The sequence below is a fragment of the Diceros bicornis genome, chromosome 8 (assembly GCF_020826845.1).
Source record: "Diceros bicornis minor isolate mBicDic1 chromosome 8, mDicBic1.mat.cur, whole genome shotgun sequence".
In the NCBI taxonomy this organism is placed as follows: domain Eukaryota; kingdom Metazoa; phylum Chordata; class Mammalia; order Perissodactyla; family Rhinocerotidae; genus Diceros; species Diceros bicornis.
The window spans coordinates 27228655-27254173 of record NC_080747.1 but is presented as its reverse complement, the minus strand read 5'-3'; positions in this window follow the sequence as shown (position 1 = coordinate 27254173).

The window sequence follows — 25519 nt, the reverse complement described above, 5'->3', positions numbered from 1 at the left end:
TTTAATTATTACATGTTTTTAGCAGTTTTGGGTTTACAAAAAAATGTGTGGAAAATACAGAGAGCTCCCATATACCCTTTATCTCCTCCCCTCCCTGTTTTCCCTATTATTAACATCTTGCGTTGGTGGGTTACATTCATGACAATTTCACTGCTCTAAAAATGTCATTTGCTCCACCTATTCATCCCTTCCCTCCCCTCAAACCCCTGGCAACCACTGATCTTTTACTGTCTCCATAGTTTTATTTTTTCAAGAATGTCATATAGTTGAGTCTTTTTTTAACCCACTCTGACAGTTTCTGTCTTTTAATTGGTGGATTTAGACCATTTAAAGTGATTATTGATATAGTTGGATTAATATCTACAATATTTATTATTGCTTTTTATTCGTTGCCCTTGGTCTTAGTATCTTTTTATTTTTATTTTTTGTCTTCCACTCTTTTTCTGCCTTCTCTATTTTTTTATTTTGTTTTGTTTTGTTTTTGCTGAGGAGGATTCACCCTGAGTTAACATCTCTTGCCAATCTTCCTCTTTTTGCTTGAGAAAGATTAACCCTGAGCTAATATCCACTGCCAATCCTCCTCTATTTTGTATGTGGGTCACCACCACAGCATGGCTGCTGACAAACAGTGTAGATCCACGCCCAGGAATCAGACCCAGGCCACTGAAGTGGAACGCACCAAACTTAACCACTAGGCCACAGGGCTGGCCCCTGGCTTCTCTGGTTTTAATTGAATATTTTGTATGATTGTATTTTCTCCTCCTCTCTTAGTATATCAATTCTTTTTTTTCACTTATTTTGGTGGTTGCCCTTGAGTTTGCAGTATATATTTGTAACTAATTCAAGTCCCCTTTAAAATAAGACTATACCACTTCTTGGGTAGTGCAGGTACTTTATAACGAGTATACCCAGCTCCTTCCTCCTCTCCCTTATAATATTGTGATCATTCATTCCACTTATCCATAAGCTACAATCACTGAATAATTGTTGCTATTGTTATTTTGAGCAAATTATCTGTGTAGATGAATTAAGAGTAAGAAAAAATAAAACATTTTATTTTAGCTTAATTTATTCCTTTTCTAATTTCTTCTCTTCTTAAATAGATCTGAGTTTCTGACCTATATAATTTTCCTTCTTTCTGAAGAATTTCTTTTAATATTTCTTGCAAGGCAGGTCTACTACTGAAAAATTCCTTCAATCTTTCTCTTTGAAAGTTTTTATTTATCCTTCACTGTTTTTTCTAAAAGGTTTTTTTGTTTTTTCCTGGGAAAGATTTGCTCTGAGCTAACATCTGTGGCTAATCTTCCTCTTTTTTTTTTTTCCTCCCCAAAGCCCCAGTACATAGTTGAATATTCTAGTTGTAAGTACTTTTAGTTCTTCTATGTGTGCCTCCACCACAGCATGGCTACTGACAGACGAGTGGTGTGGTTCTGTGCCTGGGAACTGAACCTGGGCTGTCAAAGCAGAGCACACCAAACTTTAACCGCTAGACAATCAAGGCTGGCTCTCTTCCTCACTTTTAAAGGATAATTTTACTAGACACAGAATTCTAGGTTGATGAGGTTTTTTTTTCTTTCAACATTTTGAATGTTGCAATTGACTCTTTTCACACTTGCACGGTTTCTGAAGAGAAGCTGTGTTTACTGTTTGCTACAGCTGTAAGTGTCAGAGGGGAAAATTTGCTCCGGTATCCTTGTTTTTGCCTCCTCTGTTGTCTTTGGGTTTCCCTAGACACTTTTTAAATAAGGTTTGAGATATGCAGTTCTTTCCATTGTATTCTCTGTTTTCACATGAGTCCTGATGTGGTGGTAAGATGTGGAGGGAGGGGGAAGAGTCCTATAGTCCTACGAGTAGGTCTCAGTAATTTAATGAGCCTGTGTCCCTAGACTGTAAACTTCACGATGCTCTTAGGTTTTCATTTTGTTATTGTTTTCTTTCTCCAACTTAGGTGAGACAAAAAGTTTAGACGGGGCTGGAGTTGGATATTTCCCTTCCCACAGGTCAATTACATTTTGGTAAAAGCCCAGTTGGTTGACCGCCGGTGAAATAGTTTATCTCGAGGGCAGGCCTTGTCAGGAAGGACAGAATGTTCTGGAGTTTTTTCAAAATAGCTACTATTTTCCTCCCTCTTCCAAAAGCATGGGAGATTTTCCTCTCATTTTCACTGTCAGAACCTGTTAGAGCTCCAGAAGGTAAAACTCACAAAAGTTTGGAATCCGTGAAGACTGAGCCCCTCTGGAATTTTGAACTCTCAAACTTGCCCATACTGAACCTTCAGCAATTTGTCAATTACCATTTAGGTTTTCCTACCCTGATGCAGGTTCCCACACAGGATTCTGCTCATGGGATTCTGCTCGGGGAAGCTGTGATTCTCTGTATCCCCCTGTCTATCTTCCAATTCTGGAGGCCAGCAGTTTGCCTTGTGACCTCAATTCTCTGATAGATCTAAGAAGAATTTTTGTTTTTAAGTTTGTTTAGCTGTTATTTGTTGTGTGGATGGGAGTGATGACTTTCAAGCTCTTTACACACTGGACCAGAAGTCTAAAACATTTTTCTTCACAAGTTTTACATGAAATTCTAGGCAACTCACTATGTGTTCTATTGTTGTTCTTTTGGATGGTTGATTTGCTTTATTTCCCATACATCTGTCTTGAATCCTTCGAGTACCTCATAGGTGCAGACGTGTGTATGCATACATGTGTGTGCATATGTAGGTGGAGAGACATGGTAACACAGGAAAAGAGTAGGAAAGGGTGAGTAGGCAGAGGTTGAGACAGTTGAGGTGAAATAGAAATTTTCCCCACTCACTGGGAGAATATGGTAAAGTCACAACAGGAGAGAGTTACTATGGCTGAGTGTACACTGGATACCCAGACACACACACACATTCATGAGCATTTTATTGAGGAGAAATTGTGACATAATGTCAAATAGTGAAAGGAATAAACTAGTATAATGCCACTTAATATTTGTAAATCTGAAAAGTTTAAAACACTTAATTAGAAACAAATGAAAAAAGTCCAAATGATTGCATTTAACAAAGTTTTAGAAAAAAGAAAAATTACATTTCAGAATCAAGAATAGTCTACTAAATAATACTTTTGGCTGCCTGACATTTTGACACTTAAATTTTTCCCCTTCCTAAGATTTAAATTGAACACTCTATAATGTTGAAGTAATGATGTATAACATTCTAGAGTCTTATAAAAATGATTAAAATACATAAGACATTCAGGAACTGTTAGGTAAAAAACATAGAGCCAAATGTAAATATATATATAAATCAGTCAAAACTCCTTCAGAGGTTTTAATTACATTAGGATTGAATAATTAAGTTCTATTATTTGCTATTTATAGTTTACACAATAAATTCTATTTCAAAGATTTATGTGTTCATTATATATTTTAAAATATACTACCCATTGTTATACTTTATAATTTTAATGTTTTATGTTAAAACTTAGGTTTAAGACAATAAAATTTTATAGTTAAGAAAGCATACATTTAATAGAAAAACAATGGCAATGGTAGCATTTATAATAAAAAAATACTATAGTAAAATCTAAATACCAATGTTATTTCTTAGGATACACAGTAGGAGAGAAATATTGTTATTAGACAGGAAGTCAGCAGAGACTGAAGCAATCCAAAAGGACTGACTTCAAATCCCTACAAAACCTTAGCATTTCCATCTAATTTTCCTGGTTGACACAATTGCCTGATATTTATAAGGCAAACAGCCCTGGTTTTTAGTCCAAAGAGATATTGGGAAAATATCTTGGGAAACAGATTAAAGCAGTGGCATGTGTTTCTCCCCTAAATGCTCTGTTCCATGGCAACATGAAACCATGTTCCCTTTACCGGCTTAAGAAGTCAACCAGTGATGTAGGACGATCTGTCTGAAGTTCAGCCAAAAGCGGATCTCACTAACCTATCCTGACTTGCTAGCAACTGAAAGAGCTTTTATCTCATGCTGATGCAGCCCACAAAGGCTGATCCTTTTTGAGTGAGGGCCTTGCAGTTCAGCTGAAACCCTAAAACCCACTCAAATGGAGGAATTATTGAAGTTGCCAAGAGTCAGGCACTGCAAGTCTTTGCCACCTCACCATCAGAATACCAACCTCTGGACTCCTTTATTTACTCCTCTGTGATTGACACATACCAGACCGTCAACAAATACCCAACTCTTGGGAAAGCGAAGGTGGTGAAGTCACAGGAGAATGAGACATGTTCTGCTGATGCATCTCTGCTATTTAGTATCTCTGTTGAGTAAGAGTAAATCTAATGTTCAAGTGACAAGTCATCACAATTGTTATTTTTGTTTTAAGCAAATCTAGAAACAGGGGACCTACTTTTACTAAACAATGCAGAGGATCAAATACTTAGATCTTACTGGTTTCTCTGCCTTTGTGAAAGCCAATCCCAAATCATTTCCTGACATAATAGCTAGAATGATCCTATTAAAATCTAAAACAAATCATATTATCACAGTCCTACTTCACAAAGCTTTCTGTGTGACTCAGAGCCAGACCTTCCCTATGGAGCACATGGTTGCTCGTGATGTGGCTTTCTATTATCTCTCTGATCTCCTCCAGCCCTGCACACCTCATCGACTCATTCATCTTCTCACTATTCTTGTCAGACTCACTTGTTCCTACCTCAGGGATTTTGCAAGGACTCTTATTTCCACCTATCCCAGATAGACACATAACTTGCCTCCTCTCTTTTTTCAGGTCTTTACTCAATTACCACTTTCATAGAGAGGTCTTTCCTGACCACTGGATTTAATATGAACTCTCCCACTCTTAACTCCCTATATCCTTTCTCAGCTTTATTTTTTCCATAACAATTATGCTCTAATATGATTTACAGTTTATTAATATTTATTTATCTGGTTCACTGTCTATCTATACCACGGGTGGGGAAACTATGGTGCACAGACCCAATCTGGCCCTCTATATGTTTTTGTAAATAAAATTTTTTCGGAACAGAACATACATTCATGTATGTATTCTCTCTGCTGCTGCTGTGTTCTAACAGCAGAGATGAGTAATTGTGACAGAGGCCACATTGCCTTCCAAGTCTAAAATGTTTCTACAGAAATAAAATATTTTCTACAGAAAAGTTTGATGATCTTTGCTCTACACCAATACAGAGAAAACTCCATAAGAGCAAGAATTTTGTCTGTAGTTTTGCTTACTATATTCCTATTGTCTACTACAGCCATGGCAGTTAGTGCGTGCTCAATATATATTTGTTGATTGAATTAAGCAATTCTTTTGCATTAACCTTCAGGAGAGGTAGCTTTAGAACAGCGGCTGCATCACTTACTAGCCTTTTGACCTTGAACAAGTTACTTCATGCTTTTTAACTTCATTTGTGATGTGGAATAACAAAATAACCTGCCATATTTAATCTGAGAGTTAAATAAGTCTATACACATAAAGTGGTTAAAGCACTTGATTCTGCCTTGGTAGGGAACTTTCTTGCACATAGTAAGGCAGTGGAGAAGAATTATTTGTTCCTTGCCTTATTGATTCAAAAGAGTACTGTTTTGAAGATTAAGACCTTCTCCATCTACCTCTTTTTTCCTGCAGCTGGCTAACAAATAAGTCATGCTTTGTTTTTAATATATTTACCATGGAATAAATACAACAGACAAAACAAAACAAGAGAAAAAAGAATGGAAAAAGCCAGAGAAGCAAATGAAATTAGTACCTAAATAAATGGTAAAAGGGATTATTTGGAAATGATTATAACTTCCACTTATCAGGACTGTCAAAATACTCAGATACTGACATTATATCTATATCTATATACATTTTAAAATATCTTTTATATATATATAAGTTTTCCTGTGGCTGTTGTAACAAGTTACCATAAATTGGGTAGTTTAAGACAACAGAAATTATTTAATAGTTCTGGAGGTTAGAAGTTCAAACTCAGCACGTTAAGATGAAATCAAGTTATAGGCAGGGCCACATGCCTTCTGAAGGTTCTGGAGGAGCTAGAGAACCTGTTCCTTGTTTCTTCCAACTTCTGATGGCTGCCAACGTTTCTTGGCTTTTGACTGCATCACTCCAATCTCTGCCTTCGTGATCACATTGTCCTCTCCTTTTCTAATGTGTTAATCTCCCTCTGCCTCTGTCTTATAAGGATACTTGTGATTGCGTTTAGAATCCTCTTGAATAATCCAGAATAATTTCATCTCATAATCCTTAACTTTATCATATCTTCAAAGTAAATTCATGCTTATAAAATAATATTTACAGGTTCCAGTGATTAAGACTTGACATCTTTATATTTTTGGGTGGCTATTATTCAGCCTAATATATGTATATATGTAGGAATATATGTCTATTTATCTGTGTGTTTGTGTGTGTGTGTGTGTGTGTGTATATATATATATATATACACACACACTTTATTTCAACAATTTTCCAAAGTTATAAATATCCCCTCCCAACCATTTTTCAGGTGTGTAATTTAAGGATTAAAAATGAAGTAACTAGGGGCCAGCCTGGTGGCATAGTGGTTAAGTTCACAGGCTCCACTTTGGCATCCTGGGGTTCATGGGTTCGGATCCTGGGTGCAGACCTGGCACCACTCATCAAGCCACGCTATGGAAGCGTCCCATATAAAGTAGAGGAAGATGGGCATGATGTTATCCCAAGGCCAATCTTCCTCAGCAAAGAAAAAAGGAGGAGGTTTGGCAACAGACATTAGCGCAAGGCTAATCTTCCTCACCAAAAAAAATGAAGTAACTTGCCTAAGCTAACTCAACTGGTTAATGGCACATACAGGATTGGGATATATGTCTGTTTTTTCTATTTCCAAAAATCTTATGCTTGAACATTGTACATCATCATTCTAGGATAGAAATTTGTTTCAGTTAGATGGCTATAAAGACAGAAAAACCCTCAGACAACATGAGAGTAGCAGGTACTCTTTCAAACAGGCGTAGTTAACTGCCCATAGGTTAGTGAAGTTTGAGATGTTGTTAATGTTTCTTCTTTTAATGGAATTTAATTGAATTTTTTAGGAATGTGCACCAAATATGATTAAAAAAAGTATGATCTTGTTTCTTACTTTCCTAAAAATGGAAAAATATTTTTCTCATATCTCTGGACATTTTTAAACAAATATAATGAGAAAGAGCAACATAAACCACCCCTATGCACACACGTGTGCACACACCTTTCAGAGATTTTGTGCCTTACATACTACAATAGATACACCTTCTCTTGTCCTCTAGGTATTTGTAACCCAATGACATGTAACCTCTCTTCCAATTTTTTAAGTGTCACAGTGATTCCTATGCAAAGGCCATCTTCACCTGCTATGGTAAATCAACTACAACGTCATACAAATTTATCCTGGTTAATTGTTGATAAATCCTACACTAAGATTTGTAAATCCCATAGGAGTATAAAATGTTTCAAAGAATATAAAAATTTTCCCCTATTATTCTTATGCCAATTCAGGATGAAAAATGTATTTTAAAAGTTGTTTGCGTCACAATTACAGTTTCTCAACAGTAATCTCATATTTTCTTATTGCTCTCTAATTACTACCGAGAAAGCAGATTATGTTCCATTGTGTTCTAAAGTAGCTTTAGCTTGCTGGATTGCTTATCAATATAACCAGCTGTTCAATGGTAGATCCAGCGATGACGGTGTTTTTAGTTGCTATTTTCGTTTGGCTAAGTAAGTTCAGATGGTCATTCATTAGTTCTGTCATGCAGAGATAGTTTTGTTATGAACAATGCAATCAGTGCTTCATTGAAAAGACAACTGTCCTAAGATCAACACTGCTTAATTATCCCTATGAATTCATCCTCAATTTCTTTATTTGTTATAGTTGTTATGAGTAAGGTGACAAGAATTAAAACTGCAGCTTACAAGTATGCTTCCACCAGTGCATATAATGATTCCTCCTTTTTGCCTGCTTAGAAGCATTCAATTGAAACGAGTCACAAAGACTTATTCTTTATTAAGGTTTATGCAATGCTTTGGGGCACCACAAATTCTGCTAAATTATAAGATATTAAAGTTTAAATGTTTTCCTTTTATATCACATTGTAAGTTTTGCACATAGTTATGTGAAAACTCTTTAAAGTTAGTTCACTTAGGAAAGTAGACATTCTTCCCAAATTAATATAATAAGTTTTTTTCAAAACCTAGCCAGATAATAGAAAACAGTGAGGTAATGGCACAAAAATGAATCAAAATAGATACCTTTTATAATATTTTTATATAATACTTTTTAGTTTTCACTTCACAAATTTTTTAGTAGAATGCACTGTTACTGCATAAAGAATATAAGAGAATTCAAAAATACAAAAGAAAAAATTCAATATACTATATGCCTCAAGACACATTTCTACCCCTTATTCTCTTCTCACTCTTCCTAGTGAGCGTTCCCATTCTTACAGGAAAAAAAATCTGTATAGGCAGATTTCACTTTTATATTTTATATTTTAAACTAAAAGAAGTGTTGATATACGCCTTTCTGAGAGTGGGATAAAGACTTAAGTTTCCTAAATGATATTTTATTCAACAATTTTTTCCCCTTGCCTTGTCATAGAGCAACTTCAAGAACTCTCCAGCACCAATGACCCAGTTTTCATTACATGTATTCTTATGAGATAAGAAATCTTAGCTAAGAGTTAGTCATTGTATGGAGATGTTTTAGATCAGACTGATGTAATGTTATAATACATGTATTCTGAAGTTTAAATCAAAGATTATATTCCTTCCAATATTAAAACTACAGCTTTGGACTAAAATGTGTTATTGAAATAAAATGATGATGCTAACCTTCAGTAATTTTTCATTAGGAACATCCATGAATACATGCTCCATTATTTTCATCAGTTTTATACACCTTTTTACCTCTAATATTTTCTCAAAATCTTCTTATTTTACTGCATGAAATTCAAATTATTTCATATCATTGCAAACATTAAAATACTCAATATGATTTACAAGTGGAATTTAATTTTGTATAAAATGTAAATAACATTCACTATAAGCTTAAGTCCATCCCTCCAGCAAAATAGCTAAAAAATTATTCAAGTTCTAGGAAAACTTGAGTTTTTATGTTGCACGGAGGCTTTCCCCAGATATTGACCACATCCTAAGCTTGCAACAAGCAGGGCAAGACTCCAGGAAATACAGCTGAGAACAGCTGCTCAAGATCTGTCACATGAACAGAAATTTTGGAGATAACACTATGCTGAGATAGTAAATCTTAGCCAAAAAGAGAGGAGGCTGTTAGTGAAAGTACTGTTTTTTTAGTTGACAATTCAGAAAGTTCTTGTACTTGCTATATGAACTATGCCTAGAATTAAGGTCTATTATAGGAATAATGGCAAAACTGAAACTGATCCTCCTCGATGAAGCCAAAATCAAGACTTGACAGGAACAAAGTACTTTAATTTCATTCCAGAACAAAACAACAGTTTATAGAGAAAAATAATCTAGTTAACATAATCTATTGTTACTCAAAGCGTCCTTCAGGATGCTCATCAGTCATCATAATTTACTAGACATGTGAAGAAGCAGGAAAATGTGACCCATAATCAAGAGAATAAAAGTAAACACTAGAAACAGATGCATAAGTAACACAGATGTTAGAATTAGCAGGCATAGGTAATAAAATAATTATTTTACACATGTTAAAGAATTTACAGAAAAATACAGCAAAAAGATGGAGGATTTCAGCATAGTAATAAATGACTAAAAACAAAGTTCTAGAAGTTAAGTTTTTGAAATTCTGTAATTTACTTTTTGAAAAGAAAGAGAAAAAAGCTTTGCTTTTCTGAGTTTAACAACAAAGTGAACACTACAGAAGAAAGAAAGTAAACATGATGACAGGCCAATAGAAATAATAAAAACTAAAGCATAGAATAAAAAGGAACAAACAAGAAAAGCATTATAGACACATAAAATAAAATCAAACTATGAAATTTGCATAATTGGAGTGAAAGAGAGCCGCGTGAAAGAGGGCAAAAGAAATATGTGAGATTAATAGATGAAAATAGTATATAATTGACATAAATTTTCTAAGCACAGACCCAAAAATCAAATAAACCTCAAGAATGCTTAACATAAAAAGAAATATAGAGGTTGGTGCCAAGATGGCAGCATAGGCAGATTCTGAACTCACCTCCTCCCATGAACACAACAAATTCACAGCTATTCTTTGAAGAATTGCCCCTGAGAGAGAACTAAAAACTGAATAAAAATAACCCCTGCAACAAGGGACAGCCCTGACTGAGGTGGAAGAGGCAGAAATTCCTTTCTGGAGAGAAAAAAAGACACCTTCACAAGCAGAAGCACTTCACAGCCATCAGGGAGAAATCCAAAGGTACGCAGCCTTCCCTGGAGGAGTGGGGGACCTGAGCGGGGGACCGTTACCGCTATCAGCATCTTTTGGTCCCAGAACAACCAAGATGAGTGTCATAATATCTGGCTTTGCTGGCTACTAACAGCAACGGGGAATACCCCCAGAAAAGCTATGAGACATAAGGAAAAAAAAGTTGGCTCTTAAAGGGCCCATGCATAAATTCACCCATTTTGGAAACCAACATAAAATCACCAGAAAGAAAGGTACACCATTCTTTGTTGAAAAGAAACTCATCTGATAGGCTCTGGGTTCATCTTGGTGAGAGGTGAGACCTCTCCAGGGACTGCGATATTTGCAGCAGCCATTATTGTGACCTAGTGTAGGCGTGCTGACATAGATGCTGGCAGACACCCTTGGAGTTCTTCCTTTGGCTTGCTAGTCCAGGGTCTGCCCCACCCACTAGAGCACTAGTTTTATTTAGCTCAGTCAGGGCAGGCAGCCCACCCTAGGGACTGGCCCCACCCAACAGCAAGCCCTCAGGCAACTGGTGGACCTATGTAGGCTGGGTGTCTGGATGCCCTGCAGCCAGGAGAGTGGGTCCACCTCTGTGGGGCAGGGTGTATGTGAGGAGTGGGTGGAGTGTGTGGGGCCTCTGCAGTGGGGTGACTGTGTCCACTTCAGGGGGTAGGGTCATACGCACAGGACAGGGCTGTGTTGATGGGGTGTGTGGCCCTGTGGGCAGTGGGGCTTGTCAGCTGCAGAAGAGATGTGCTTCTCAAACAGACAGATAGGGGATCAGTCCCACCTTCCAAAGTCTGAAGCAATTGGGTGCTCCCATGCCTCAGGCCAACCCCACTCAGCTGCAATCCTGAGAGAGGTGATAAGAGGCTTGTAGGCCGGAGACCTACAGAAATTGTAAGCCCCTGAGCCTAACAGCAAGCCACACTGGGGGCCTACTCACTTAACAGGAAAATTGCAATAAGAATGTGCGATTAGACCTTGCAGCCAACGGTGCTGGGGCTCCCCACACCCAATAAAATGACCAAAGTGTCCATAGCAGCCACAAGCAGCTGAGAATTATAACCAGCTGGCCAGGGGACAGCCTAGCATGCCTGTTCACCTGTAGCAAGAACAGCCATGCCACAACAGAAGGACACACATAGTCCATACAGGGGTCACTCTTGGAACATTTGGAACTGGTGATGAGAGGGAAGCACACTGCTGGGACTCATAAGGCATCTCTTACATAAAACCACCTCTCCAAGATAGGGAGTTGTAGCTGACCTACCTAACACATAGATATAAGCACAGAGAAAGAGGCAAAATGAGGAGGCAAAGGAATACGTTCCAAGTAAGGGAAAAGGACAAAATCCCAGAAAAAGAACTAAATGAAATAGAAATGAGCAATCTACCTAAGAGTTCAAACAAAAAGTCATAAGGATTCCCACTGATTTTGGGAGAAGAATGGATGAACTCAGTGAGAGTGTCAACAAAGAATTGGAAAATATAAAAAAGAAACAATCAGACATGAAGAATACAATACTGGAAATGAAAAATTCACTAGAGGGACTCAATAGAAGAGTAAATGATACAGAAGAATCAATCAGCCAGTTGGATGAACCATTAGAGGAAATCACCCAAGCTGAACAGATAAAAGAAAAAAGAACTAAAAAGAATGAGGGCAGTCTAGGGACCTCCGGCACAACATCAAGTGTGCTAACATACATGTCTTAGGTGTTTCAGAAGGAGAAGAGAGAGACAAAGGGGCAGAGAAATAATAGCTGAAAACATCCCTAACCTAAGGAAGGAAACAGACATCCAGGTACAGGAAGCACAGAGAGCACCAAATAAGATAAACCCAAAGAGGCCCACACCAAGACACATCATAATTAAAATGTCCAAAATTAAAGATAAAGAGAGAATCCTAAAAGCTGCAAGAGAAAGATGACAAGTTACATACAAAGGAAACCTCATAAGGCTATCAGCTGACTTCTCAGCAGAAACATCAGGCTAGGAGAGAGTGGTACAATATATTTAAAGTGCTGAAAGGAAAAAGCTTATAGCAAATAATACTCTACCCAGCAATTTTATCATTCAGAACGGAAGGAGAGATAAAAAGTTTCCCAGACAAGCAAAAGTTAAAGGATTTTATCACCAATAAACTAGTTCTACAAGAAATGCTAAAGGGTCTTATTTAAGGGGAAAAGAAAAGACCACAAATAAGAAAAAATTATCTATTTTCATCATAAGAGGGTAACAGATACAAAGGGACAAAAAAGAGGATGCATATGATATCAAAAACATAAAATGCGGGAGGAGGGGAGTAAAAGAGTAGAGCGTTTAGAAAGAGGTCAAACTAAAGAAACCATCAACTTAATATAGACTGATCTATATGTAGGTTATTATATATGGACCTCATGGTAATCACAAACCAGAAACATAATAAATACACAAAAAAGTAAGAGAAAGGAACCCAAACATAATACTAAAGAAAGCCATCAAACCACAAAGGAAGAGAGCAAGAAAAGAAGAAAAGAACAGAGAGGAACTACTAAAACATCCAGAAATAAAGTAAAAAAATGACTGTAAGTACATACTGATCAACAGCTACTTTAAAGGCCTATGGACTAAACACTCCAATCAAAAGGCATAGTGTGGCTTATTGGACAAAAAAACAAGACCCATATGTAGGCTGCAGACAAGAGACACCCTTCAGACCTAAAGACACTCACAAACTGAAAGTGAAGGGATGGAAAAAGATACTCCACGCAAATGGCAATGAAAAGAAAGCTGGGGTAGCAATACTCATATCAGACAAAATAGACTAAAACAAGCACTATAACAAGAGACAAAGTAGGGCACTACATAATGATCAAGGGAACAGTCCAACAAGAGAATATAACATTCGTAAATATCTATGCACTCAAAGTAGGAACACCTAAATATATAAAGCAATTATTAACAGACAGAGAAGGGGATATAGACAGCAACACGATAATAGTAGGGGACTTTAACATTCCACATACACCAATGGATAGATCATCCAAACAGAAGATCAACAAGGAAACATTGCCATAAGGAAATAAATGACACACTAAACTAGATGGACTTAGTAGATTTATACAGAGCATTCCACCCAAAAACCACAGAATACACATTCTGTTCAAATGCACATGGAACATTCTCCAGGACTGATCACATATTAGGCCACAAAACAAGTCTCAATAAATTTAAGAAGACTGAAATAATACCAAGCATATTTTCTGACCACATGGTATGAAACTATAAATCAACTACAGGAAGAAAATCAGAAAAGCCACAAATATGTGGAGATTAAATAAAATACTACCAAACAATTATTGGGTCAATGAAGAGATCAAAGGAGAAATCAAAAAATACCTGGAGACAAATGAAAATGAAAATACGACATGCCAGAATTTACAGGATATAGCAAAAGTAATTCTAAGAGGGAAGTTTATAGCAATACAGGCCTACCTCAACAAACAACAAAAATCTCAAACAGTCTAACAGTGCATCTAAAGGAACTGGGAAAAGAAGAACAAACAAAGCCCTAAATCAGTAGAAGGAGGGAAATAATAAAAATCAGAGCAGAAACAAATGAAATAGAGACTAAAAAAAAAATAGAAAAACATCACTGAAACCAAGAGCTTGTTCTTTGAAAAGATAGATAAATTTGACAAACCTTTATCTAGACTCACCAAGAAAAAAAGAAAGAAGGATCAAATAAATAAAATCAGAAATGAAAGAGGACAATGGACATTTCAGAAATACAAAAGATTATGAGAATAATATGAAAAGTTATATGTGTATGAATAAGATGATCTAGAAGAAATGGATAATCTCTTAGAATCATATAAGCTTCCAAAACTGAATCAAGAAGAAATCGAGAATTTGAATAGACCAATCACTAGTAAGAAGATCGAAAGAGTAATCAAAAACCTCCCAAAAAATAAAAGTCCAGGACCGGACAGCTTCCCTGGTGAATTCTACAAAACATTCAAAGAAGAATTAATACCTATCCTTCTCAAACTCTTCCAAAATATTCAAGAGGAGGGGAATCTTCCTAACTCATTCTGTGAAGACAACATTACCCTGATACCAAAACCAGGCAAGGACAACACAAAAAAAGAAAATTACAGGCCAATATCACTGATGAACATAGATGCAAAAATACTCAACAAAATACTAGCAAATCTAATATGACAATACATTAAAAAGACCACACACTGTGATCAAGTGGGCTTTATTCCAGGGATGCATGGATGCTTCAACATCTGCAAATCAGTCAACGTGATACACCACATTAACAAAATGAAGAAAAATAATCATATGATCATCTCAATAGATGCAGAGAAAGCATTTGACAAGATACAGCATCCATTTAGGATAAAAACTCTGAATGGGTATAGAAGAAAAGTACTTCAACATAATAAAGGCCATATATGACAAACCCACAGCTAATATCATCCTCAATGGTAAAAAACTGAAAGCTATCCCTCTAAGAACAGGAAGCAGACAAGGATGTCCACTTTCACCACTCTTATTTAACATAGTATTGGAAGTCCTAGCCATAGCAATCAGGCAAGAAAAAGAAATAAAAGGGACAGGCCGGCGCCATGGCTTAGCGGTTAAGTGCTCACTCTCCGCTACTTGTGGCCCGGGTTCGGATCCCGGGTGCACACCGACGCACTGCTTCTCCAGCCATGCTGAGGCTGCGTCCCACACACAGCAACTAGAAGGATGTGCAGCTATGACATACAACTATCTACTGGGACTTTGAGGGGAAAAATAAATGAATAAATGAAATCTTTAAAAAAAAAAAGAAAGAAAGAAATAAAAGGGATCCAAATTGGAAAGGAAGAAGTGAAACTCTCACTATTTGCAGACGACATGATTTTATATATACAAAACCCTAAAGAATTCACCAAAAAACTTTTAGAAATAATGTATGAATATGGTAAAGTTGCAGGATATAAAATCAACATAAAGAAATTAGTTACATTTCTATACAGTAACAATGAAGTAGCAGAAGGAGAAATTAAGAATACAATCCCATTTTCAATTGCAAAAAAAAGAATAAAATATCTAAAAATAACTGTAACCAAAGAGGTGAAAGACCTGTACACTGAAAACAATAAAACACTGTTGAAAGAAATTGAAGATGACACAAATGGAAAGATACCCCATGCTCTTGGATGGGAGGAATTAACATAGTTAAAATGTCCATACTTCCTAAAGCAATCTATAGATTCAGTGCAATCCCTATCAAAGTCCCAACAACATTTTTCACAGAACTAGAACAAAGAATCCTAAAATTTATATGGAACAAAAAAAGACCCCATGCAGTCAGTAGAATCCTGAGAAAAAAGAACAAAGCTGGAGGTATCACACTCCCTGATTTCAAAATATACTACAAAGCTATAGTAACCAAAACAGCATGGTACTGGCACAAAACCAGACACGTAGATCATCAGAACTGAATCGAGAGCCCAGAAATAAACCCACACATCTACGGCCAGCTAATTTTCAACAAGGGAACCAAGAACATACAATGGACAAAGGAAAGTCTCTTCAATAAATGGTGCTGGGAAAACTGGACAGCCACATGCAAAAGAATGAAAGTAGACCATTACCTTACACCATACACAAAAATCAACTCAAAATGGATTAAAGTCTTGGCTGTAATACCTGAAACCATGAAACTTCTGAAGAAAACATGGCAGTATGCTATTTGACATCAGTCTTAGCAGCATATTTTCAAGTACCATGTCTGACTGGGCAAGGGAAACAATAGACGAGATAAACAAATGGGACTACATCAAACTAAAAAGCTTTGCCACAGCACAGGAAACCATCAACAAAATGAAAAGACAGTCTAACATTTGGGAGAAGATATTTGCAAACCACATATCTGATAAAGGATTAATATCCAAAATATATAAAGAACTCATACATCTCAGCAACAAAAAAACTAACAACCCAATTAAAAAATGGGCAAAAGATCTAAATAGATATTTCTCCAAAGAAGATATACATAAGGCCAACAGGCACATGAAAAGATATTCAACATCATTAACTATCAGGGAAATGCAAATCAAAACTACAATGAGATATCACCTCACCGCTGTCAGAGTGGCTACAATTAACAAGACAGGGAACAACAAGCTTTGGAGAGGATGTGGAGAAAAGGGAATTCTCATACACTGCTGGCAGGAGTGCAAACTGGTGCAGCCACTATGGAAAACAGTACGGAGATTCCTCAAAACATTATTTAATGATAAATACAGACAATTACACTAAAGCCAACTTTGAATTCTATACCTAATGAAAATATCTTAAAATACGAAGACAATATGAAAACACTTTCAGACTAACAAGAGCTGAAATAACTCATTGCTGGGAAACTCACACTGCAAGAAAAACTCAAGAACATTCTTACTGAATTAAAATAATACTGTTTGTGCAAGCAAGAAGGAAAGCAATAGCCATAGAGTTAAAAAAAATGATAATTGTGAACAAATGTACAAGATCACATGTAACTTTATTTAAAGACTACTGACTGCTTCAAGCAAATGTAATTAAAATGTAATATAGAGTTTAAAAATATGTAAAAGCAAAATATGTGATCACAAAAACAAAGAATGGAAGGTGTATAAATACAATTACACTATTTCTTATACTGTTCGTGAGCAGTATAATGATGTGGGATGTGGTATAATAGTGAATATGTTAATCTGAAATATCCACTAAAAATAATATGACAAGTATGGCTAAAAAGTCAATAGAAGTGACAAAATATAATAAATTGTATTTTAATAATGCAAAAGAATATTTAAAAGGAACAATAAAATATCAAAGAATTTATGAGAACGAAAAACAAATAGCCAACTATATTGGTAATATCACCTAATCTAAATAAATTAAACGCAAAAATTAAAAGAGAGAGATGGTTAGGTTATATGAATAAAGTAAGATCCTACTATATATTTCTTAAAAGAGATATAATTTAGATATAAGAAAAAAGAACTTAAATATTTGGGGAAAAAGGTACATTATGCAAATACTAATACTAATAAAAAAACACAGTTATATCATTATCAGAGTTGATTTCAAAGTGAAGAAATGTAGAATATTAAAGAGATAAAGGGAAATACTTTTGAAATAACAGAAGAATCAATTTACTAATGAGATTAGTTCTAAATCTCTATGCAGTTAATATAGTTACAGAATACATAAATTAAAAATTTATAGAAACAGGTAAGATATACAAATCCAATCATAGTTGAAGATGTAAATGCATTTCTCTCCATAATTAACAGAAAATGCACACAAAAAGCAGTAAGAATATAGAAAAGTTGAACAAGACTATGAACTTTTTCAAACTAGGACAATTATACAACATTAAAATCAACAATGGCAGAATCCATATTTTTAAGTGCTCATAGAACTTTACCAAAACAGGTTTATGGAGTCATAAAGCAAATCTTAATAAATTTTAAAAGATTGAAATCACAAAGTATGTTTTTACCACATGGAATTAAATTAGAAGTCAATAACAAATACATTTTTTGAGAAAAATATATATTTTCTCAAATATAGAGGAAAAAACCCCAGATATTTGTAATTAAATCAAAACACCTCTAATAAATCTATGACTCAAATAGAACCCACCACCCCAGCCCCCAAAAAAAAGATGAAAGTATTTTTTTTTTTAAATTAAATGACTGATAATGGGGAAAAAGCACCATACATATTTGTTTGATAAAGTCAAAACAGTGCTTGGAGCAAAAATATATTAGAAACAAAAAAGGGTAGAAACTTTACGATTCAAGCTTTAACTTCAAGGAGATGGAAAAGGAGAACAAATTAATTCAAAGGACGTAGGTGAAAGGAAATGATTCAAGTATAAGCAAAAATCAATGAAATAGAAAACAAAAATAATGAAAAAATGCTGTATTTTTGCAAAGATTAATGAAGTTGATAAGCTCATAGCTGAATAAGAAAAAGGATAGAAAAATCATAAAATATCAATATCATGAATTTTTTTTTAATGGACATCATTACAGATCTTAAAAATATTAAAAGAATAATAGGGAGATATTATGATAAATCTTATGGTAATCAATTTGGCAATTTAGAGGAGATTGAAAAATTAGTTGATAAATATAACTTTTCAAAGCAAACACAGGAAGAAATAGAAAATATGATGAATACCATATCTGTTACAATGAATCTACAATTAAAAATCTCCCACCAAAGTAATCTAGGACCAGATGACTTCAGTAGGGAATTATATCAAACATTTCAGGGGGAAATAACACAAACTTTCATACGAACTAAGGAAAACTCTTTCTGAGAACAGAGGGAGAGAGAGACTCCTCAGATAGATTGTGCAACCAAAATAACTCTGATACCAAAAGCTAATGAAGTGAAAACATGAAATGAATATTACATATCACTATACCTAAGAAAAACAAACACAAAATAATAGCAAATTATATCTACCAATATATAAAACTAATACTGCATTGTGACTAAGTGGGATTTATCCTAGCAAGGCAATTTGATCTAACATTTGAAAATCAATGCACCAGGATGAAGGAGAACAAGAAAAAAAAAAGGCATCTCAATAGAAGCAGAAAAAACATGGTAAAATTCAATATTTGTGCAATATATAAACTCTGAAAATAGGAACAGAGAGTAACTTCTTTGATCAATAAAGGGTGTCTACAAAAATCTAAAGCAAACATTATTGCTAAAAACAAAAATATGAGAGCCAGCCTTGATTGCCTACTGGTTAAAGTCGGGCGATCTCACTGCTTTAGTGGCCCGTGTTCATTTCCTGGTAGTGAAACCACACCATCTGTCTGTCAGCTGCCGTGCAGTGGCTGCAGCTCAAATAGAAGAACTAGAAAGACTTACAACTAGGATATACAACAATACACCAGAGCTTAGAGGAGGAAGAAAAAAAGAGGAAGATTGGCAATAGATGTTAGTTCAGCGTGAAACTTTCCTTAAAAAAAAAGTGAAAAAATGAGTATTTTCCCATAAGATTAGGAAAAAGACAAAGATGTCCACTCTCACCATTTTTCTTTTTTTTTTAATAATTTTATTTATTTATTTTTCCCCCAAAGCTCCAGTAGGTAGTTGCATGTCATAGCTGCACATCCTTCTATTTGCCGTATGTGGGACGCGGCCTCAGCATGGCCGGAGAAGCGGTGCATGGGTGTGCGCCCGGGATCGGAACCCTGGCTGCCGGTAGTGGAGCACGCGCATTTAACCACTAAGCCACGGGGCTGGCCCTCACCATTTTTCTAAACACTGTGCTGGAGTTTCTAGCCAGTGCAGTAAGACAAGAAAATGAAATTAAGAAACAGTTACATAGTAGAAAGAAGTAAAATTGTCATTATTTTAAAAAGGCACTCTTGTATATATAAAATATCCAAAGAAAACTACGTGTAAACTACTACAAAGAAGCAATTTCAGCAAGGTTGTAAGATATGACTATTTCTATATATTGATAACAAACAGTTGGAAATGAAAATCTAAAAAATAAAATTTGAAGTGATATCAAAATACTTCAAATATTAGAAATAAATAAGATGAAAAATAAGCAATGCCTTTGTCCTGAAAATGTTTAAAATGTTGAGAGAAATTAAAGAATATCTAAATAAATTAGGAAATGTAACATATTTAGGTTAGGATACCAATTCTCCCTAAATGAAGAATTTTATCTTTTCTTCTTTTATGATGAGCTGACACTAAAATGTATATGGAAACACAAAGAATATTAAATATATTAAACAAACTTTAATATGAAAAGAAAATATGAGAACTCACGTTATCTGGTTTTAACAATTATTAAAATGCTACAACTACAAAGCTACACTAATTAAGCAAGTGGGCATTGGTAGAAAAAAGAAAATAGCCTAGAACAGATATTCCAGAATAAACTTACACTTATATAATAGCTTAATTTTAAACAAAGCTTCCAGTGCAATTTCATTGGAAAAGAAGTACTGTTTAATAAATGGTTATAGAGCAGGTGGATAATTGTATGGAAAAAAATAACCTTGAGCCCTACCTCACACATTCACAAAAATTAATTTGAGATAGACTATAGATGTAAATATCAAAGTTGAAACTCTAAAGTTTCTAGAAAAAGACATGAGACAATATCTTCATAACCTGGGTTAGGCAAAGATTTCTTAGACAATTCTAAAAAACCCTGAAAATGTGATTAATTAGATTTAATCAAAATTAAAATATTTGGTATTGTCTGTTTTTTACATTTTCTTTATTCAAATAATTGTGTAGAGGTATCTCCCTTAGTTCAAATTTGCATTTCCTTATGACTAACGACGTTGAGCACTTTTTCACTTGCTTATTGGCTACTCATTCCTTTTGTGTAGTGCCTCTATAAGTCACTTGCCCGTTTAAAAGAATATCTTCATTAAGCTTGTGTAGTGGGTTTAATGATGGCCCCCAAAAGATACGTTCACATCCTCATCTTTGGAAACAGTGAATGTAATCTTAGTTAAAAAAAAGAGTTTTTGCAGATGTAATTAAAGATCTTGAGATGAAGAAATAATCCTGAATTATCTTGGTGGGCCCTAAATTCAATGACAAATGTCCTTATTAGAGTGAGACAGAGATGGATTTGACATATACAAAAGAGGAAGTGGTAATGTGACCACAGAGACAGAGATAGGAGTGTGGTGGCCACAAGCTAAGGAATGCCGACAGCTACCAAAAACTGGAAGATGTAAAGAATGGAGTCCCCATTAGAGCCTTCAGCGCTGTGAGAGAATAAATGTCTGTTGCTTTAAACCACCCAGTCTGTGGTGATTTGTTACTGCAGCTCTAGGAAACTAATAAGAAAATAAGAAACATTTTGATAAATTAAATTTTACCAAATTATAAACTTCTATTCACTTAAAAAATATGCCATTAAGAAAGCAAAAAGGCAAGTCCACAATGGAGAAAATACTTACAGTATATATATCTTACAAAAGACCCATATCCGGAAGTTGTAAGTAACTTCTATAAATCAATAATAGAAAGTCAAATAACCTATTTTAAAAATGAGAAAGTGGCTTTCAGAGATACCTGAAGTGGTGCTCGAGTAAGAAGAGTAGGGACTCTGTGCAGAAGGGCTGCCAGGTATGAGGTGTTGGACCCAAGCTGAGTAAGAGTGTTGTGTCTATGGGAGGGAGGTCTGGGGTGTGATGTGGGAGCCTGAGCAACACAAGGGCATTATCCAGGCAGGGAGGGCTCAGTGTGAGCTGTTGAAGACTAATATAGGTGGGTAAGGACCCTTCAAAAGAGGCAGCCTGGTCTCAGGGAGGGACCGCCTGTTGAGGACTGTTAGAGCCTCGGACAAGTAAGGACGTCATCCACGCAGTGATGTTGGAAGCCTAACACAAGGTGTCAAAGCCCAGGTAGACTGAGGAAGGTAGTCGTGCTGGGGATATGCAGGATGCAGCCTGACACATGGATTAAGAGTCTGAGAGAGCATCCACAACGTGGAGCTGTCTTCAAGCGTGTTGGACCCTAAGTGGGATAAAGAGGGCTCCTCCACAGGAGGAGAGACCCAGTATAGGACTGAAGCTAAATGAGTAAGGAAGGCATTCACTCTGGCGAGCAACCCAGTGTAGAGTGTCAGAACTTGAGCAAGGCGAGAAGGCTGCCTGTGTGGGGGCAGCACGTTGTGGAATAGCAGAGTTTGAATGAAGTGAGAAGGGCATCCGTGTTATAGTCGGTGCCAGTGGCTCTGCATGGATATTAAGGCCCAAGCAGGGTGAGGAGGGCAATAGCCCAGGGGAGGGGGCAGTCGTGGTGATGGAAGTTTTCTACAGGAAGACTGGTCAAATAAGCAATTGTACTAAAAATAATGGAAACCAAGTTTCTCACTGATGGAGAAGGGAGTTACAAGTATGGAAAAGGACAGAACTAGAGTAAACAATGTAGTGTTTATATTTGTACATACACATATGTACATACACATTCCTGACTTTTGTGCACTGAGAGGTCCTGGGAGCAGCATTGCTGTGATGGTAATGAGCAATGAGGGTACATATTTGGTTTCTAAATACTATGCTCTACCACAAGGAACCAAGGCTCCTTGAAAATGGCTAATTCCAGATATAGAATATCTTGTCATGCCAGAAGTGAAGAAGGTGCCAAGGAAGGATAAGAACATGTCAAAAGAAAAAAAACCCACTTACTGGCCAAATCTGGAATATTTTTGGAGTCAAAATAAATGATGACTGCAATGACTTTTAACTCCTTCAATAAAATAGGAAACAATGATTTTGTATTTAAATAAACAGAATAAATTGAAAATTTGCTGAAGAAGGTCAGATTTAGGTAGTTCAAAAGCATCCTTGACAAAATAATTGTTAATTAAAAAGGTAAAATGTGTACGCTTTCAGTGGCAAAGATGGTGGGCGCCACCTTCATCACTGATGAAGTGCATATGTATGAGAAGATTAGATGTCCATCAGGTTGCCTGAGAGAATGCAATGGAAAGAAAAAGCACAACTTTCATATCTCTTCCCAAAAGGTCTAACCTGAAATTGATCATGAGGAAACATAAGATAAACTCAAATGGAAGGACATTCTACAAAATAACTTAACTTATAATCCTCAAAAGTATCAAGATCATGAAAATCAAAGACTGACGAATTGTTGACGATTGAAGGAGGTTAAGGACACATGCCAACTAAATGAAATGCTGTCATCTTTATTTTGCTCTTAAGGATATTATTGACTATATTGGTGAAAATTAAATGGAATATGAGAGTTTGATGTTAGTTATTGCTATGGACTGAACTGTGCCCCCTCAAATTCATATGTTGAAACTCTAACCCCCAATGTATTTGGAGATGGGGCCTTTGGGAGGTAATTAGGTTTAGATTAGATCATGATGGTGGGCCCCTTGTTATGGGATTAGTACTTTCATAACAGACATCAGATCTCTCTCTCTCTCTCTTTCTCCCCACTGTGTGAGAACACAGTAAGAAGATGGGCCTCTGCAATCCGGGAAAAGAGCTCTTACCAGAACCTGACCATGCTGGCAATTTATCTTGGACTTTCAGTTTCCAGAACTGTGGAAAAATAAATTTCTGTTGTTTAAGCACCCAGTCTGTGGTATTTTGTTATGGCAGAGTTGTCCGTACGTTAAGTTCCTTATTTGAATATTTACATTGCAGTTAGAATGTTCTTATTTAAATGATTAACACACTAATGTATTTGGGGGTGATAGGATCTCACATTGGCAACTTAGTCCAGGAAAAAAATACATTGTACAATACTTGTAACTTTCTGTAATTTTGTAATAGTTTCAAATTAAAATAATAACAAAAGCTAAAATTTTGCATTTTAGTGTATGTAATTGATACAATACTTAAAGTACTGTAAAAGAAAAGTAACTTCAACCTACAAATATGCAAAAGTTTATTACCTAAAGTAGTGATTTGTGTACTCTTCTGACTCTTTTTTTTTTTTTTTTTTTGGTGAGGAAGAGTGACCCTGAGCTAACATCTGTGCCCATCTTCCTCTATTTTATATGTGGGATGCCGCTACAGCATGGCCTGATCAGCAGTGCATAGGTCCACGCCTGGGATCAGAACCCACAAACCCCAGGCCACTGAAGCGCAGCATGGGAAGTTAACCACTATGCCACTGGGCTGGCCCCTCGTGACTCTCTTTTTTACTACCTCACCTGAATTGCTGGTGAAATTAAGAATAGCAAAAATAATCTAAATGCAAGCTGCTTGACCTGCTGTGAAGCCATGCCAAAATAGGAGTGTATCCTCAGAGAATGAAGCTTTCTCTATTACCAGAGCCTGCTTTCCCCTTTCAAGGGATGGTGATGATGATGATTTGAACAAGCAAAACACTTTGTATAAGTAACTAAATCATTACTGCCTACAATACTTGACTAGTTTCAACTGGAGTTTCAACAAGTGAGCAGTAGTCAGATGCTTTCTAGAGCATGACAGTATTAAGTTAATCCTCTTGCATATGACTCAAAACCATTTTTCCCTCATAACATCCTTCCTGCCCACTCCCCCAAGAACTGAATTTCTCCCCCAAATCTTCTAGTGTGCTTTTTTTCAGTGGTTCTCAAACTTGCCACATTCTGGGATAGCCTGAGAAGTCAAATTACACTGATGAATGGGTCTCATCCCGAGAGTTTGACCTAATTGGTCTGTAGTGGTCAAGGAAAAGGTCTATTGCTCCAATTACTATGTACTTGATGCACCTGTGTTTGTTCTTATTAAAATTTTATTTTGCAAGGGAAGGAAGTCTTGTTGCCAAAGGAAGTGAGAGTGAGGCATGCACAGTTTTGCCTCTTGTGCTTTGAGTGTGCTCCCAGCTCTTTTTGTAGCTGCAGGAACGCAAGCTCTTTTGCTTCTTTGGCTGTAGTTTCTCCTTGTTTTGTCTCTCACTCCCCAAAATGTCTGGTGGAACTGTAAATTTTCTTTTGAATGCATTCACTTGACTCCTTGAAAATTGCCTCCTCTGATCAATAATTGCCACTGGAAAAAGTCAACCAAATTGAAAAATTAGTATAAGAGAAAAGGTGAAATATTAGAAAAATTTGTAAGCTTAAGTATAACCAGCAAATATTATCTATGCATAAAAATTTCTTAATAAAATCATTGTGAAACTTAAGTTATTTACAAATATTTAGAAAAATCCCTAAGAATATGTAAAGACAATAGCTTAAAACTATGTCAGGATGTGGGAGGAGTAGAAATGTGTTAGAAATCTCATTTTCGGAGGATCTGATCAGTTATAGACTTTGATCAATTTTATAAGCTAAGAGAAAAACACAAAAATACATATTTTTAATTAACGAAGGAAGGATGAGAATAAGTAAAATATGTAATTTCTGTTAATCTAGGGGGAACAAAGAGGATGTCTGATAAAGAAACCTCAATCAATACTCTTCAAGACAGAAAATGAAAAACAGGAAAAATTGTAACAAATGTTAAAGACAAAATAAGAAGAAAGATATAAGAGGAAATATTTTAGTAGTCACTGTAAGATGAATGGTCTAAAGGTCCTAATGGAAAGATAGATAAGCTTAGATATTTTGAGGGAGGGTAGGTCCAGGTGTTCAAACTATATACTGCTT